Source organism: Mauremys reevesii, linkage group 2 (assembly GCF_016161935.1).
Source record: "Mauremys reevesii isolate NIE-2019 linkage group 2, ASM1616193v1, whole genome shotgun sequence".
In the NCBI taxonomy this organism is placed as follows: Eukaryota; Metazoa; Chordata; order Testudines; family Geoemydidae; genus Mauremys; species Mauremys reevesii.
Genome location: NC_052624.1, coordinates 70,404,565 through 70,423,145, shown reverse-complemented (window position 1 = coordinate 70,423,145; position 18,581 = coordinate 70,404,565). Strand labels below are relative to the sequence as shown.

Sequence of the window (18,581 nt, the reverse complement as noted above, 5' to 3'; positions counted from 1 at the left end):
GGTTACTCATGCTTCCTAGTACTCTAGCGTGGGTGGACGTGAAGGAGTTTTGTAGATTACTGTTGCCAAAATAAATCTGTTTTTATAATGCTGATAATATCCCTTGGTTTGTCCAGTAACATGAGTTCTGCAGCCGCTCCAGAGCTTTGCTGTTAAAACGGTGTCTTTTGTTAATCAAGAATTCCTCTTAGTAAGGACAAAGGTCCTTTCACTTAGCTGCCATGATTAAGAGGCAGCATGGTGCAACAGTTAGGATAGAGGTTCTAATCACATCTCTGTCACTAACCTGCTGAGTGATCTTTGGTAAGTCTCTTAACCTCAGTTTCTCCATTTGTCAAATGAGGATTGATAATGATAATATAAAAAGAATGAAGAGTACTTGTGGCACCTTAGAGACTAACAAATTTATTTAGTCTCTAAGGTGCCACAAGTACTCCTCGTTCTTTTTGCTGATACAGACTAACACGGCTACCCCTCTGAACAATAATATAGTAATGACACTTAGCTTTTTAGAGCACATTGAGATCTGTGAAGAAAGAGTGCCATGGAAGTATTTTTATTATTACACTAGTGATGAGTAAGGCTGTGAGTTTGTCACGGAGGTCATGGAAGTCACGGATTCCGTGACTTTCCGTGACCTCCATGACTTCTGCAGTGGCAGGTGTGCCTGGTTCAGGGGCAGCTCAGGCAGCCCCTGCACCAGTTGCACCGGCCACTCCTGGGGCAGTCTCAGGCCACTGTGTTCCCCCCTCCCCCAGCAGCAGAGATGGGGTGTGGGAGAAGGCAGAGGGTTGGGGCATGGGACGGAGTGAGGCGGGCTCTGGGCGGCGCTTACCTGGGGGGCTCCCTGGAAGCAGCGACATGCCCCGCGCTCAGCTGCTAGGCGGAGGCATGGCCAGGCAGCTCTGTGCGCTGCCTCCACCCAAAACACTGGCTTTGCACTCCCATTGGCCAGGAACCACAGCCAATGGGAGCTGAAGGGGTGGTACCTGCAGGTGGAGGCAGTGCGCAGAGGTCCACCACCTGTGAAGTCTCCCTCATACAATAATGCAAAGCGCAAGGTCATGCACATAGGAACTAACAACAAGAATTTTTGCTCTAAGCTGAGCACATATCAGTTAGAAGTGACAGAGGAGGCAAAGACCTGGGTGTATTGGTTGATCACAGGATGACTATGAGACGCCAATGTGATGCACCCCTGAAAAAGGCTAATACAGTCCTAGGATGCATCAAGCGATGTATTTTCAGGAAAGGCAGGAAAGTATCGTACTGTTATACGAGGCACTGGTGAGACCTCATCTGGAATACCATGTGCAGTTCTGGTCTTCCATGTTTAAGACAGATTAATTCAAACTGGAACATGTGCAGAGAAGGGTTACAAAGATGATCCGAGGAACTGAGAATCTGCCTTATAAGAGAATATTCAAAGAGCTTGGCTTTTTTAGCCTAACCAGAAGAAGGTTGAGGGGAGACATGATTGTTCTCTATAAATATATCAGCAGGATAAATACTAGGGAGGTACAGGAGTTATTTAAGTAGCTTCTGCCCCATGGGAGGCACCGGGGGTCTCCCACAGGTTTGAAAATATTTACCAAAGCTCCACTCTGGACAGCTCCAGCTGAATTTAAGCTTGTCATGTGTATTAGCTGAAGGGTAAGCGCAGTGATGGGTTGAGTTCTCTCTGATATCACAATAGCCTAGAACTCTAAGTATGGCATAGATACACGACTTACTGTCACTGTACACCACATGGGTGTAATTCATAAAGTCAAAATGGCTCAGAATGTAAAAACTGGATGGTCACAGCCCGCAAATCCCAGTGATGATTTAATCTGATCATATCTAAACAAAAAGAGCTCTCAGCCATGCTTGTAGCTGTTTCCATTGCTCAACAGACATTCTAGGCTTCACAGTGACACACAGACAGATTGACAATCCTGGAATCTTATTATATAGATTCTACAGTATTTCTATCTATCAAACAGAAAATAATGGAAGTGAAGAATAAAAAGGCAACCAGGTAAGAATGATTAATAAGAATACAGCCTACAACCACCTCTCTCCCTAGATCAATTTAATAGTGACAATGATTTCAGAGGAGGAAAGGGGCCACTGTACAGCAGAAATGAAGTGTAGACAATGGGAGTATTATATTCACAGATCATTGTCTACAGAGACTTCAGTCACTGAGCTGTGTGCTTGAAACTGGTCATAAAAATCCCCACTAGCAGTATCTGACTACACATACTTTACACAGGATTGTTCTGACTGCTTTAAACATTAAGAAAAAAAAGCGGGAGGAAGAGCCTAAGTGTTTGACAACACTTGACATTATAGTGATGAAATGCCAACTCACAAATTATCAAGGCTCATTTTTTTATTGGTGGAGTTCAGTATTTCCCCGTGTAATACTGTGCAAACATTTTATCAGCGGATAGGAAAAAACTCCTATCTAATATTATTAATGCAATTTGGCACTGAGGCAGCAGCTATTGCGTCTAAATGGATATGAGCTTTCTGAAGTATAACAAGTTCCAGAGATAAAATTGTGAGGGCTGACTGCTCAAATGAATTTGCACTTGCCCAATTCACACTTCTACCTGTTCCATAGCCTGCATTTCCTGGATTGCGCCCTTATGAAAAGAGCTACCCTATTCTATTGTACAGTAACAGTCCATGACACTACTGATATTATGTTTGTGGCCATTACTTAAGTGGTAATGTAGCTGCTCCTCTCTTTTATGAGGCAATAATCTGATTCCTCTGTGCATAAAATGAGGCCAAAGGGTGAACAGTTTGTTCTAATGAGGGAACACCATTATGACTGAGGAAAACTAGAGGTCAGTGTTATTATTTCTGTTGACAAGTTTAATTAATGTGTAATTAATAATCCTTGTGTTAAATTCCTAAGAATAGAGGGCTAAGGCTGGGCCTTTCAGGGATATATCTACCTCTCACATGTTAATTATGATGTCCCCCGCACCCACCCAGCTTTGTTATTTACCAGAAGTACATAAATGGCCCAAGTAGCATAGTGTCTGAGCACCTTACAGTGTATTTATCCTCATGACATTCTTGTGGGATGGGGAAGTATTATCCTCAGTTTACAGCTGGGGACCTGAGGCGCAGAGAGACTAAGTGTCTTGGTCTCGTTCACACAGGAAGTCAGTGGCAGAGCAGGGAATTGAACCCAGATTTCCCAAGCTAGCACCCTAACTTCTGGGCCATCCTTTTGCTCTGATTAATAACTCTTTTGCCAGCATCTACACTCTAGTAATATCTTGTCCCTCTTGAGTGAAAAATTCCCCCCACAGAAGATGGTGCATCAGCAGGTCTTCTCATCAGCATGAGCACATTCAAGCTAATCAGAACGTTCCAGAAGCTGGCGGTAATACAAATCATTTTACTGTGGATAAACGGACAGGATTTAATTTACTTTATCCCACCTAAAATCATCGATACCCCACATTCTGAATGGACACAGGGTCCAGTTATATTTTAAAAATTAGTCTCACACACCACTAAGGATTGCTAAGTGACAACAGAGTAGTCCCTACCCCACAGTCTCTTTACCTCAGCCCTCACTTCCCACCTGTTCCTCCTACCTTCGTCTCACCTTCTTTGTCTCCTTCACCGCTCTCCCTTCCCTTGTCTTTCCATTCAGTGAATCCCCTCCTAACTAAACCCCTTCCCACCACCGCTCCAAAAGATGTAGAATTAACATATTTGCCACATTCCCACTGATCACGCTGCCTGTCTATTATTATTTATTTGTATTACCATAGCGACTAGGCAATCTCAGTCAGGGAGCAGGGCCCCATTGTGCTAGGCTCTAGATAAACATGGAACAAAAGGATGGTCCCTGCCTCAAAGAGCTTCAATCCCATTCCCATACTTTGTGTCTGTCTTTCTATTTAAACTGTACGATCTTTGAGCCAGGAAATAGCTACTATTCTGTTTGTACAGTGCCTAGCACAATGCATCCCTGACCTTAGTTGGTCCTGAGGCACTGTGGTAATACACATGGTTACTAATAACCATTTACAAAATTCAAGCGCTTGGAATCAAGGAAATGAATGGTTATGGGCATCATAAATCTTACACTGCTTACATAATGCCTAAAGGAAAGCATTTCATCAGCTATGAAGACATGCATATTCCATGCCACACAACCTTCAATCTGATCCATTAGTTGTTTAACATTTTTTTAATCTTGACTTTAGTATAAATAAATTATTTTAAGGGATACTATTAAATTATAAATATTTTCAACTAGTACAGTTATCAACTGAAAAGATAATATTTCGGCAAAATACTTATAATTCCTTTGCTTTAGAAGCATTTGTATATGGAATTTAATTGGAAAAGTGATTAACATTACCAATGTATGCTAAAATTAGGTGTGAATGTGGAGTTGCATTTGAGGCTAATTAATGTTTATTAATATAGTGAGACATGGTGGACCAATATAGTGGACCAGCTTCTGCTGATGGAAGAGAGACAAGCTTTTGAGCCACACAGAGCTCTTCTTCAGACATATAATTTTTTATGGTCTTTTCCCAGAAGCTGTCTGTGTTGTGCTTATATTTTGAAATTACTGATGGAAAAATTTATTTTAGGGTTTTTGTTATAAGAAAATATGCATTTTTAAAAAAATACTTAACCTTTAAAATTGGAAAGCATGATTTATTTATTAATTACAAATTCAGTCATAGGATAGTACCACAGTATCAATCACAACTCTGTGGAAAGACTTGTCATAATAAACCACATATACCTTCTGAGCCAAGACCTAAAGGTGCACGGCCTTCTACCTTTTGGCTAATGGAATATCTCTGTTGTCTGTCAGCTGTAGGAAAGACCTTTATGTTAACATAAACTGCAAGCAGGCTATAGAGGACAAAATGTTCACACACACTACAGCATTCAATCCCTTTCCTGCTGAAATCAATGGCAAAAAAACCTTCCATTGATATTAATGGCAGGAGAATTGGACCCATAATTCGTATTGAAACTAGTTGCAACAGGATTGGGCCCAACATAGCCCACAACCATACTCATTAGTAACTGCTTTAATATAACATTTTCTTCAAATATAGCCAGTGGATACATTTTTCAAGGAGATTTGTTACATATTTTACCAAGGATTGATGTCAGGCTAACAAGCCTATAGACCACACACTGACTATTGGAACTTTAGAGGCAGTAGCTGCTAAAATTAAAATAAGCAACACAGCAACTATGGAACATATGGTCCAACTTGTCCACATATTTAATTCAGTACAAACCTGCAGTTTAGAAATATACCTGAAGCTGCTGCAGAATTTGGTGCCAGAGTGACTGAAAGAGTCACTGCTGGTTAGGCCCAGTATATATGTTTTAATACAAGGACGCATTTTATCAGCTCAATGGCGGGCTGCAGCCTGTCATGCACTGTAAATTACCATGTTAAGAGTTATCAGTGGATGGACTAGATGCTGGCTCAGAGCAGGGATTAAAGGAGTGGGGAGGGGGAGAGTAGAGCTTTTCTGCAACTGCTAAAAGTATAAGAACCCCCCCATTTCTCTGACCTGTGCAGTGAGAACTCCCCCTCCCATTTCATTCTACTTTACCCAAGAGGTGAGAAAGTGAATAGTGGGATATATGCCTTTCCCATTTAGGGCACTGCTTCAAAATGGACCCAGGTTGAAGGTATTGGTAGGATACCACCTTTTACAGTTTGGAGGTTTATCTGAAATAAATAGATTTTCTTGGTTCATTTAATAACAAGAAAGTGTTTGCACCATAGTAGCAAATGAAAACAATTGGCTGTCTCAGCAAAGGAGCCAAAGTTTGGATATTCACCACTGCCCCAGCCTCTTTATGCCAAGAGAAACAGACGGGGTGGTGCAAAGAGGCCTGACAGTCCACGAACCAGTTAGGGTAGGAGTCTCCCAGTGCAGGTACTGTGGAGACAGCCATACCACTGCCTCCTAAGGACCACCTCACAAGCCCCCAGGAAGGAGGCATGATGGGGGTGGGGCTGGTGGCAAGAGGGGCTTATTTGGGCAGGACCGGATTTAGGGGCAGGTGATCCAGACAACCACCTGGGGCGCTGGGCTTCGGGAGGCCGGCTTGGGGTGCTGTTTTTGTTGTTCATGACAAAAAGGAAAATAGAATGTTTGAAGTAAAATGTTTCAGGTCTTCCATATGTGGATTCATTTTTCCCTAACCTCCTAAGAATGTTCTGGACCTTTGTAGAATCTCATGGAACCTTCCAGACTTTCTGAGAACTACATTTTCCTTGAACCCCCTAGAATGTTGTCAGCCATGCCCTCGCAGGCATATAAGGGGTGAGGTGTCCCCAGTCAGTCTTATATGACAAGATAAATCAAAGTTGTGAAATAGGCTACAAATGCAATAAAATAAGCTATTCAGAAGTTTAACAAATGGAGAGGGGGGCACTGAAGATGCTCCTTGCCTGGGGTGCCATTTGGTCTAGGGCCAGCCCTGGGGACAGGGCTGCAGACAAGACGGTTACTCACCTGTAGTAACTGGTGTTCTTCGAGATGTGTTGCTCCAATCCATTCCAGTTAGGTGTGCGCGCCGCGCGTGCACGGCTTCTCCGGAACTTTTTCCCTAGCAACTCCGGCGGGCTGGCGCCTGGAGTGGCGCCGCTATGGCGCTAAATATATACCCCAGCCGGCCCGTCCGCTCCTCAGTTCCTTCTTGCCGGCTACTCCGACAGTGGGGAAGGAGGGCGGGTCTGGAATGGATTGGAGCAACACATCTCGAAGAACACCAGTTACTACAGGTGAGTAACCGTCTTTTCTTCTTCGAGTGATTGCTCCAATGCATTCCAGTTAGGTGATTCCCAAGCCTTACCTTAGGCGGTGGGGTCGGAGTGAGACGTGGCGGAGTGTAAAACCGCAGAGCCGAAGGCTGCGTCGTCTCTAGACTGTTGTACCAACGCGTAGTGGGAGGCGAAGGTGTGGACCGAAGACCAGGTAGCCGCTCTGCAGATGTCCTGGATGGGGACATGGCTCAGGAAGGCGGCGGACGAGGCGTGCGCTCTCGTAGAATGAGCGGTGAGTCGGCATGGAGTCACGTGAGCCAGCTCGTAGCATGACCGGATGCATTGAGTCACCCAGGAGGCAATGCGCTGGGTAGAGACCGGCTCACCTTTCATGCGATCAGCGACTGCGATGAAGAGCTGGGTGGAACGCCGAAAAGACCTTGTCCGGTCGATGTAAAACGCCAGCGCCCTACGGACGTCGAGGGTGTGAAGCTGTTGCTCCCGGGGCGAAGCGTGGGGCTTCGGGAAGAAGACCGGGAGAAAGATGTCCTGATTAAGGTGGAAGGCCGAGACCACCTTTGGTAGGAAGGCCGGGTGAGGACGAAGCTGCACCTTATCCGCGTGGAAGACGGTGTAGGGAGGGCCCACCGTCAACGCTCGTAGCTCCGAGACTCTCCTTGCCGATGTTATGGCAACCAGGAAGGCCGTCTTATAGGAGAGGTAGAGGAGAGAGCACGTGGCCATAGGCTCGAATGGAGGACCCATGAGTCTGGCCAGGACGAGGTTCAAGTCCCAGGTCGGGGCAGGGCGTCGAACTGGCGGGTATAAGCGGTCAAGGCCCTTCAGGAAGCGGGAGACCATCGGATTGGAAAAGATGGTCCGACCCTGCACTGACGGACGAAAGGTGGACACTGAGGCAAGGTGGACTCTCAAAGAGGAAACCGCCAGACCCTGCTCCTTAAGGTACCATAGGTAGTCTAGGATGGTAGTGACAGGTACCACGAATGGGTTGAGCCCCTGCTGGTCGCACCAGAGCGCGAACCTCTTCCATTTCACCATGTAGGTGGTCCGGGTGGAAGGCTTTCTACTTTCAAGCAGGACTTGCTGCACGGCCGCCGAACAGCCCCTCTCTGCGTGGGTCAACCACGCAGGAACCAGGCTGTAAGATGGAGGGATTGCAGGTTCGGATGGTGGAGTCTGCCGAAGTCCTGTGTGATGAGGTCCGGCCACAATGGGAGGGTGATGGGCTCCCGAACGGAGAGCTCGAGCAGCAGGGTGTACCAATGCTGCCGCGGCCAGGCTGGAGCCACGAGTATCATGGTGGCTCGATCCCTCCGAAGCTTCTGGAGCACTCTGTGCACGAGTGGAAACGGAGGGAAGGCATAGAGGAGGTGAGTCTGCCACGGATAGAGGAAGGCGTCTGACAGAGACCCCGGCGAGTGCCCTCGGAACGAGCAGAACTGGAGACACTTCCTGTTCGCCTTGGAGGCGAAGAGGTCGACCCGGGGAAACCCCCACCTCTGGAAAATCGTGTGTGCAACGTCGGGACGGAGGGACCACTCGTGGGAGAGAAACGACCTGCTGAGGCGGTCGGCCAGCGTGTTCTGCACTCCCGGAAGAAAGGACGCTTCCAGGTGAATGGAGTGGGTCACGCAGAAGTCCCAGAGGAGGATCGCCTCCTTGCAGAGGGGGGACGAGCGGGCTCCGCCCTGCTTGTTCACGTAGAACAGTGCTGTTGTGTTGTCCGTGAATACTGTCACCCAGCGGCCTTGCAGGTTGGTCCGAAAGGCGTGACATGCAAAGCGGATCGCTCGGAGCTCGCGGACATTGATGTGGAGAGCGAGCTCCTGGGGCGACCAGAGGCCTTGAGTGTGAAGTCCTCCCAGGTGAGCACCCCAACCGAGTGCCGAGGCGTCCGTGGTCAGTGTCGCGGACGGACGAGGAAGGTGGAACGGCACTCCGGCGCAGACGATCTCCGGGTCGAGCCACCAGCGGAGGGACTCGAGGGTCGGTCTGGTGACCGTGACCACCATGTCGATGTGGTCGCGATGCGGGCGGTACACCGACGCCAGCCACGACTGGAACGGACGGAGGTGGAGTCGCGCGTACGCGGTGACATAAGTACACGATGCCATGTGACCCAGGAGGCGGAGGCATGACCGCACCGTCGTGGTCGGAAAGTTGACGAGCTCCCGGATGAGGGAGACCATTGTCAGGTGCCGAGACCGCGGCAGGCAGGCGCGGCCCACAGAGGAGTCGAGAACCGCGCCGATGAACTCCACCCGCTGTGCTGGACGCAAGGTAGACTTCTCGGCATTGACCAGCAGCCCGAGGTGTTGAAAGAGGGACAGGATTTCCGCTACCTGGCGCTGTACCAGCCCTTGCGACTGCCCACGAATCAACCAGTCGTCCAGATAGGGGTATACATGCATCTGACGCCTGCGGAGGGCCGCTGCTACCACTGCCATGCACTTTGTAAATACCCTCGGTGCCGTGGCAAGTCCGAAAGGTAACACGGCGAACTGGTAGTGGTCGTTGTTGATGACAAACCGAAGGTAACGCCGGTGAGGGGGATAAATTGCGACATGGAAGTAAGCGTCCTTCATGTCGAGGGCGGCAAACCAATCTCCCGGATCCAGAGAGGGAATGATGGTCCCCAAGGTGACCATGCGAAACTTGGGCTTGAGCAGGTATTTGTTCAGCTCGCGAAGGTCCAGGATAGGACGTAGCCCGCCTTTCGCCTTGGGGATGAGAAAATAACGGGAATAGAATCCCCTGCCCCGCCTGTCTGGAGGCACTGCCTCTATGGCACCCACGCTCAGTAGAGTCTGGACCTCTTGTAAAAGGACTTGCTCGTGAGATGGGTCCCTGAAGAGGGACAGGGAGGGTGGGTGGGAAGGGGGGGGCGAAACAAATTGCAGACGGTATCCCGACTGGACTTTCTGAAGAACCCAGCTATCCGATGTTATTCGGGACCACGCCGAAAGAAAATAGGAGAGGCGGTTGGAAAACAAACGGGGAGGATCCGAGGGGGAGAGTGATGGGCCGTCCTCGGGCGTCCCATCAAAAGGCCTGCTTGGACCCCTGAGGGCCCTTGGAAGAGGCCTGGGACTGGTTCCGACGGTTACCCGAAGGCCGTCGGTGATTCTGGCCAGGACGTCTGGGCGTATACGGTCGGTAACGCTGCTGCGGGAAGGACCGAGGGGGCTGCTGCCGGAAAGACCTGCGTTGCGGAGCCGGCGTGTGCATGCCAAGGGTTCGTATGGCAATGCGCCCATCTTTTAAGGTCTGTATACGCGAATCGGTCTTTTCGGAGAATAGCCCTTTCGTGTCGAACGGCAGGTCCTGCAGCGTATACTGCACCTCCTGAGGGAGCGTAGAGGATTGCAGCCATGAGATGCGACGCATCGTCACCCCTGTCGCTATTGTCCGCGCCCCCGAGTCCGCCGCGTCGAGGGCAGCCGTAATGGACGAACGGGAGGACTTCTTCCCTTCCTCGAGCATTGCCGAGAACTCCTGGCGGGCAGTTGTCGGCAGGAGTTCGGTGTATTTTGCCAGGGATGCCATGATGTCAAAAACATACCTGGCCAGGAGGACCATCTGGTTGGCTATTCGCATCTGTAGGCCGCCAGCGGAATAGACCTTACGGCCTAGCAGGTCCATCCTCCGAGCGTCCTTAGATTTAGGCGCCGGGGCCGGTTGACCATTCCGTTCTCGGCCGTTCACAGACTGCACGACAAGCGAGTCTGGGGTTGGGTGCGAGTATAAGTACTCATAGCCCGTGGGGGGGGCTGAGTACTTCCGTTCTACCCCTCGAGCTGTGGGAGGGATGGACGCGGGCGTTTGCCAGAGCGTGGCAGCGTTCTTCTGTATGGTCTTAACAAAAGGCAATGCCACGCGCACGGGAGCGTCCGAGCCGACCACATTAGTAATGGGGTCGTCATCCTCTTGGACCTCTGCCACCGGAAGGCCCATGGCCGTCGCCACCCGGCGGAGTAGTTCCTGGTGGGCCTTGAGGTCAATGGGGGGCGGGTCTTTAGCAGAAGTCCCAGCCACCGCTTCGTCCGGGGACGATGACGAGGACATGGTCTGCCCGATGGCCTCCATGGGAGGGGCCGTTAAAGGCGCCTCGGCTGGGTCAGGCTGGGCTGGGGAGTGGTGGTCCCGCGGCATCGAGGGCTCGCGGGGAGGTGACGCCGGAGGGCGACTGATCGTCGCTTCGGGAACCCTGCGCTCCGCGGCAACGTCTCTTGGGGGAAGCGGAATGACTTGCGCTTCATGGTGACCCCAGGGCACCCAGAAGCCCCACTGCTGAGCCCCTTGAGGGTGGTCGCGTGGGGTTGGTGGCAATGAGCCAGCGTCGTCCGCGCCAGAGGCGACAGATGCCGGGCGAGACGGCCAGGGCGGGGCGGAGCCCGACACCGAGGCTTGTGGGATACCACTAGGCGGTATGGAGGCCCGATGTCCGTCCGTCCGGTACCGAGAGGGTGACCTCGACCATCGGTCCCCGCGGTGCCGGGAGCTCGACCGGCGCCGGGAGCTCGACCGGGATCCGGACCTGCGGTGCCGGGAGCGGCTGCGGGAGTTCCGGTGCCGGGAACGGTGCCGGGACGGGGACCTCCGGCTGTGCCGACGCGACGGCGATCGGGACCTTGACCGGTGCCGGGAGTGCGACCGGTACCGAGAGGACGATCGGTACCGGGACTGCGACCGGCGGCGAGATGGCGATCGGTACCGCGATGGAGAGCGGTGCCGAGATCTCGAGCGGCTGGGCGGTGAACGGCGACGGGTCCTGGAGCATGAGCGGGACCGAGAGCGCCGACCGTGCCGGTGGTCCGTGGATGGCGGTCGGACCATCATCGCCGGTTTCCCTGCCGACGGAACAGCCCGCACCGGCGGCGCCGGGGGCCGGAGGCTCGGTGCCTCTACGAGCTGTATCAGCTCTCGCGCGGAGGAGTACGTCTCCGGCGTCGTCGGCAGCCTTGGCTCAACTCCGGACGGTGCCGGGGAGCGCGGCGGTGCCGGACTCGACGGACCTTGCGGAGTCAACGGCACAGTGTCTGCCTTGCGCGCAGTCACCACTGGGGGCGCAGGCGGCACGAGCACTTTAGCTGAGTCCTCAGCGCGGGACTTAGCTACGGCTTTAGCGAGCTTGCGTTTCCTTGCCGGCGAGAGCGAGCGGTGCCGGGTCTTCGGCACCGGGGCCGGGGCCTGCGGGACCTTGGTACCGGGGCGGGCTGGTGCCGCTGGTGCGCTCTGCACCGAGGAGGTTCTCGGCGCCGGCATCGCTGGTGCCGCCGGTTGGAGCGACGCTTCCATAAGGATCTGCTTAAGCCTGTAGTCCCGTTCTTTGCGTGTCCGTGGCTTAAAAGCAGAACAGATAACGCACTTGTCAGCGCGATGTCCTTCTCCGAGGCAACGGAGGCAAGCGTCGTGTGGATCTCCAACGGGCATAGGTCTTTGGCACACAGCACAGGGCTTGAAGCCCGGTGCTCTGGGCATGAGCCCGCACCGGGGAAGGAAAAGGGGGGGGAAACCCCCCTTAACCGCTTACTACCTAGAACAACTACACTAAGATAACTATAACAACTGTGAACACTAACTATACAACTAACTATATATACACAAAATCGAAGAGTAAAAGCTAGGGCAGTGGAGGCCGACGAGCACTCCACAGTTCCGACCGGCCGTCACGGGCGGTAAGAAGGAACTGAGGAGCGGACGGGCCGGCTGGGGTATATATTTAGCGCCATAGCGGCGCCACTCCAGGGGGCGCCCAGCCGGCCCGCCGGAGTTGCTAGGGAAAAAGTTCCGGAGAAGCCGTGCACGCGCGGCGCGCACACCTAACTGGAATGCATTGGAGCAATCACTCGAAGAAGAACCAGTGTTGCAGAGATTCTGGGCAGCACTGTAGCCCATAGCAGGGCGGCCTGCGAAGACTGATGTAATTTAAGACTGGCCATCACTTAGATTATGCTGGGGGCCTCTCTAGCCCCTGGAGCACCCTGGATCAGAAGACACAAAGGGGGCTTAGCCCTCCCTCCACTGATGGTAGCAAGTTCTGAGCTGCACCTCTTAGGGAAGCACTGTGCAGCTGTTTCTGTCTCTGTTCTGCTTAGCTCATAGACATATCACAGTATTTCTCCCGCCCCTCGTCCCCAGCTGTCAATTTGGCACCTCTTACAAGGACCAAGCTCACTCTTACACCCCTCCTAAGCACACAAGAGTCTACCATTAATAACAACAAGGTGCCCAGAGGGGATGTTAAAGACCTATGCATGGAACTTGTCAACAACGGGCAATTTATTTTGCTCACTTCTAACTAGCTATTTCTGACGCTCAGCTTCTACCATTACTAAATGCTCAATAAATAAATGTAGCATCTGTAAGCATTTTTTCATTCATGCTAGAGCCCCAAAATTAAAGTGATAAAAATAGAAAAGAAAATCACTAGGAACTAAACACTCATGTTATTTGGTGTAAATTAATAAAAATGGAGCACTGGAGTCTTGTAGAATTTGGACTTGCTAATGTACTGACAGTCAAGCAGTTAGCTGTGTGCCTTCTAGAGCTTGGTCAGGTTTGCCTGGCCCAGATGGAAATGGAAAAGCTTCTTCTCACTTAATATGTATTTTCTTTACTGTGGGTATCAAACATTAAATCGCTTATGATCAAGGGCTCAATCCTGCTCCCAGTGAAGTCAATGGAAAAGTCCTACCATCTGGCGTCAAGTAAGGAAGTAGGAGAATATAGAAAGTGTGCTGAACATAACATTCCTCCATTAATAATGCTATGCCCTTCAGTATAGGTAAACGTTAGGTATTAGATACAGCTTATAGATATGGCAGAGAAAGGTTCAATGGTTTACCCAGTGATGAGCTGCCAAAATCTTAACAACTGGTTCCCTATAAAAAGTTCTGATTTAAGGGGGGAGGGAGAGAGGGAGGAGGAGACATACTCGTGGGGCTGGGAGCCCCTGCAGGGCCTGGTCCAATTGTCCCACTTGCCCCCTCCTCTCCCCTCTGGTCAGCCCTGGAGCTTGCAGCAGCCCCCCACCCACCACCACCTTGCCGGGCCACTCAAAAAGCAGCAGCAGCAGGACAACTCCCGAGCTCAGCTGAGCTGCCCAGCTGGTGCCAGCGGCTGGCCACGCTGCAGCCTCAGCCTCCCCAGCTGGGAATCCTGGGAGCAACAGGATGATTCGGCATGTGGACTGGAGTTCTTTGCCCACCTCCTGGCCCTTTAACAACTGGTTCGCCACAGAGAACCGGTTGCTAATTTTAGCAACCGGTTCTCAAGAACCTGTGGGAACCGGCTCCAGCTCACCACTGGGTTTACCATGTATAATGGGCCCAGGGATCAAACATGTGTGTGTGTATGGTTGATGGTTAGGAGACATATTTCAAAGCTGAGATGTAGCAGGCAGACTATCATGTGCTCCAGCTGATGATGGGCAGGGCAGAATAGGAAGATGAGAGGATTGCCATAGGGCTGTGGCTTATAGGTAATCCTCTGCTTGATCATTGGCCCCTGCATCTGTTGTGATATGAACAAAATCCCCCTCAGTTTCCTTTGGTTCATATAACACAGTATCCTGTAGCTATGAAGGATATATAAGTAGTAACAGTTTCACAGGGTCAGCTGCAATCATAAATGTTATCAGCGGTTATCTGGAAACCACATGAAACAACAGTCTCTTTCATCAGATAGGCTCTGCACATGTTCTTGTGCTGAGCTGCCTCACAGATGAGTAACTGAGAATGTTTTTACTTTCCATGCAGGGTCTCTTGCCTCTGGTGTTTTAGTAAACTCAGGTGCTACTCTTTTAAGAATCCAAAGGCCTTGCAAAGTAGCTGGAATGCACCCCCACCCCTATGGGAACATTCCCAGCACATGGGGCCTCCTTGTCAGGCACAGAGCTGACTAGTTCTGCACCCAATCCAGAAGCCTGCATTGCAGGGTCATGTTGGGTTGGGGGAAGGTGAAGCTAAGGTATTCATTCCTACACCCCAATTATTCCTTGGCTGCTGCAAGGCCCATTAGCAGATGGTAGCTGGAACACAAGTCAGGCCAGCTCTAACTTGTGCCAGGGGCTGGGTTCAATTTCTGCTGAAGACAGTGGTTTCTGTATGCATGTGTAACCCACACACCTTATGGGTTACACATGCACCACATCTGCGTAGTAGAAAGATGTTCCTGGGCAGTGAAAGGAACAACATTTATACAAGTTGGTGAAAAACAAACCATTCATTACTGTCACCCCATTGCTATGGGAAACAGGAAGGTAATTTTCACAAACTGAAAGTGTCATCTCATCACAAACAAGCCTCTTTCACTGTAAGAATGGCTACATATTTCTATGAAAACTGCTGAATTTCCACCTGGGGTGGTTGACCACAACTGAGCAAGGAGGGTGGAACATACTGAGAAATAGTAACATTTTTCCATGAATCATTGTGGCATAAAGTCACTCCAAACAACCAGCTTACGTCTGCAGATACTTCCCCCAGTTATCCCCTCACACACACCTGTAGATGCTCTGGTAAACTCCCTCCCCCTGACATCTACCCTCATAGATATACCCACCAAAATCCCAGTCCCTACTGCCTGTAGACACTCACCCCAACCATCCCCCACCTGTAGACATTCAAAGAGCAAAAAATCAGAGTTTTGTTCAGCTCTGTCAAGAATGTGAAGGAATGGCAGAGAAAATTCTCCTAACTCTTCTGTACTAGGAGTTGGTACCAGTTCTCTCTCCTCAGGACCAACTATTACAACAATCATTGCCCTATAAATACCTTCAGTTCTGTGCTGATGCCCTCAGGTGTCTCCCTCCCTCCTCCTTCCCCAATGAACACCTGTGTGAAGCAGATGGTGCAAATAATCCAAAATGTATTTCTTGAGTACATATAGAAAAGCTGCCAAGCTGCTGATTTTTTGGCACTGTGCCTTGTAGCATCAATGGCTGGTAAGGGACACATATGCTGCCTGCAAATAACTGAAGAGGAAATTCTCTCAGCTTTCCCAGGAGGTCTTGGGAATGTGGCTCATGCCCTGCTGTTTGCTGCTTGGCACATTACATGTCCCTTGTTGGTATCCCGGATGTGAACGCCTCACTGTCACTGAGGTACTTTCCAGCTCATATCTCTTGGTCAATACTTCCTCCAGCTCTTCTTTTTGCTCGGCTGAATCCTGCTCTGAGTGGAACCCACTCTTCCCTTTTCACGACTGTGTGGGAGATTCTGTTTTTGACTGGGCCTGCATTGGTAGAGGCTGATGTGCGTTTGTGTGAATGCAGAAGAGTTGGGATTTGGGTTCTAGCCACAAAGTGTGCCTTACAAAAGGCCCTGGGAGTGAGGCCTGCTTTACACTGAAAAGTTGCACCAGTAGAAGTCCACTTTTTTTTTGGTGGAGACAAGGGTGAGTCCACACTTCTGTCTGTCAGCTACTGAAATAACCAGTCCTTTTTGCAAAACAGCTGTTCCCTTTTTTGGAGCAGCACAAGTCCTGGAGTGGCAATGTGAATGCACATTGACACAGATGTAGCTATACTGGTAAAAGGAGTCCCCACATTGCACTACTCCTTTCAGCAGTGACCTGTTTGGAAACCTTTTTAATCTCCACTGACCAGGGGTCAAACTGACCAGAAATTCACCTATTGTTGTATGCAGTGTTGTTGTTGTAGCCAAGTTGGTCCCAGGCTATTAGAGAAACAAGGTGGGTCTCTCTCACCAACAGAAGTTGGTCCAATAAACCTTGCTCACTTTATCTTAGAAATTCACCTGGCTTTTAAATGGCCAGCATGTGCTTCACAGCCACACCTGCTGAATTACCAGGCATGAGAGAATATTGCTTCTTAACAGCAGAGCGTGATCCAGCATGTGATAATGCTCAGGCTGTAGCATGGCCCAGAAAGGTCTTTAATTTGGTCCAGAAAGGTCAATGATTTCGCTGGACTGTGGGGTGAGGAGCATGTACAAGCACAGCTATGACATTCCCGCAGTAATAAAGATATTCACCAGAACCTTTTGCAGGAGATGGAGAACCTGGGCTACTCCAGAGCTATGCTAAGGGGAAGGAATGGAGACAGACATGTTAAGGCCAACACTAACAAATACCAAAGAGTGAGCATACTGTACTCTGACTACTGGCTGGAATGTGTTTGAGGGCAGCAGAAATCCTGACAGGGGATTCTTTAATTTTCCTGACCTCTGTGTGTGCACGCTCTATTTCTATATGTGCACTATTATTGATTATATCATGGCAGCACTCAAAATATGCCAAACACAAAGAAAGCCACAGTCCCTGTCTTGAGGGGATCACAAGGCACTGACAGACTAAGGGTGAAGGAAAGACATAAAACATATGAGCTAGGAGATCAGGGCGATGAAAGGCACACAGCTTATTAGCTATGCATGGTGAGGTTTTTAGAGTTAAGGAAACTAAATTTCTCTCTATCATTCAACCCCCTTCTTATCTCATACTGCAATCTTCAGCTACAGTATCCCTGTCCTAAAGTCCTTCCTTCCGAACATCCAATCCTTTCCTTCCCCATGACTGTTCACCCATAAAATAAATTAATGACACAAACATGATTTAGTCAGCTTGTTTCTTGTGGGCATCATCAGAGAAGGGGGTCTTCAGGAGGGATTTAAGGGTAGTGGCTTTGCAGACCAGCTCAAAATGGGTCTTCCAGTGTAGGGAGCAGCATGGAAGGGAGGACAGAAAAGGCTGTGGGGGAAGCGGACACCAGGCCATTGAGGCGGGTGGCATGCCAGCCAGCGCACTCGAAGCTGGAGATGTGTAATGTCAGAAGCAGAGTTGGTCAAAAAACTGGAAAATGATTTTGACAGAACACGTCCACGTTATTTCCATTTTGCAGGGTTTGAAATGGACTCACGTTCTGTTCATGGCAAAATGTTTTTCATGATATTTGAATGAAATAGTTCATTTACCAAAAACCCTGTTTTCTTATCGAAACCCAGGTTTTTCAGTGAACAAAATGTTGTGAGAAAAATGTCAATAACGCTGACAAATTTTTGTATAAAAGGCCATTTTTGGATTTAAATGTGTAAAATGGTGACTAATCCTGGTAACAAGCAGCATGTCAGTGATAAACTAATGAGCTCAGCAGAAGTAGCACCTATGTCTACCTTGCCCTAGGGTGAAAGATATTTTTGCAAGCTCCTCCTATTATACTGAGCTCCTCTCCATGCTCTAGGGATAGCTCTTCTGGCCTGGGATTGCAGGATGATGGCATGTACATGGTAAGTAAAGAGGCTTCTGACCCAAACCTGCACTTGTTTGGATCCAAACTTCATGGTGGCTCCTAACTGCATAATGGGCCAGACTAAAATCCCAGATTCAAATGTCCCTGAATTGTGGGAACTTTGGATGCAGATACAAACTTTGCTGCTCAAGGCCATTTCTAATCCCACTGTGACCTCACAGCATTCTCTGCTGAACCTGAACTTGTGAAAGTTTCAGTTCAGCCCATTGGGGTAGAATGTGCAGCTGCAGCTGCTTTACTTTTTGTCATCTCAGCAACAGGCCATGGTCGTTTAACAGTGTATTTTGCAATGCAGTTAGAAGGGAAAGGAAGAATGGTCCTTTAGTGATGGTAAATAGTGGGACTGGCTGGTGACATGTTGTTTAGGTAGTAGTCACCAGCCCCAATACCGTGCTGCACATTAAGGGATGGTCACTCTGAACAGAGCACCAGCAGAAGTAGTAGCATGGCTCCTTGAAGCCAGCTGTTCCTGGAAATCCTCACAGCTTTCTTGCAGGCATCACCATGCAAGCTGAC

General features: G+C 49.9%; 1 long non-coding RNA gene across 1 annotated transcript in view; it reads left to right on the top strand.

The window, feature by feature from the left end:
- The first annotated feature begins 1,753 nt into the window (after positions 1 to 1,753).
- Positions 1,754 to 18,581, top strand: part of LOC120396705 — a 45,651-nt gene continuing 28,823 nt past the window's right edge. Inside the window, exon 1 of the long non-coding RNA XR_005593304.1 lies at positions 1,754 to 2,020. This is a non-coding gene — a long non-coding RNA (uncharacterized LOC120396705). The remainder of the gene's footprint in view (positions 2,021 to 18,581) is intronic.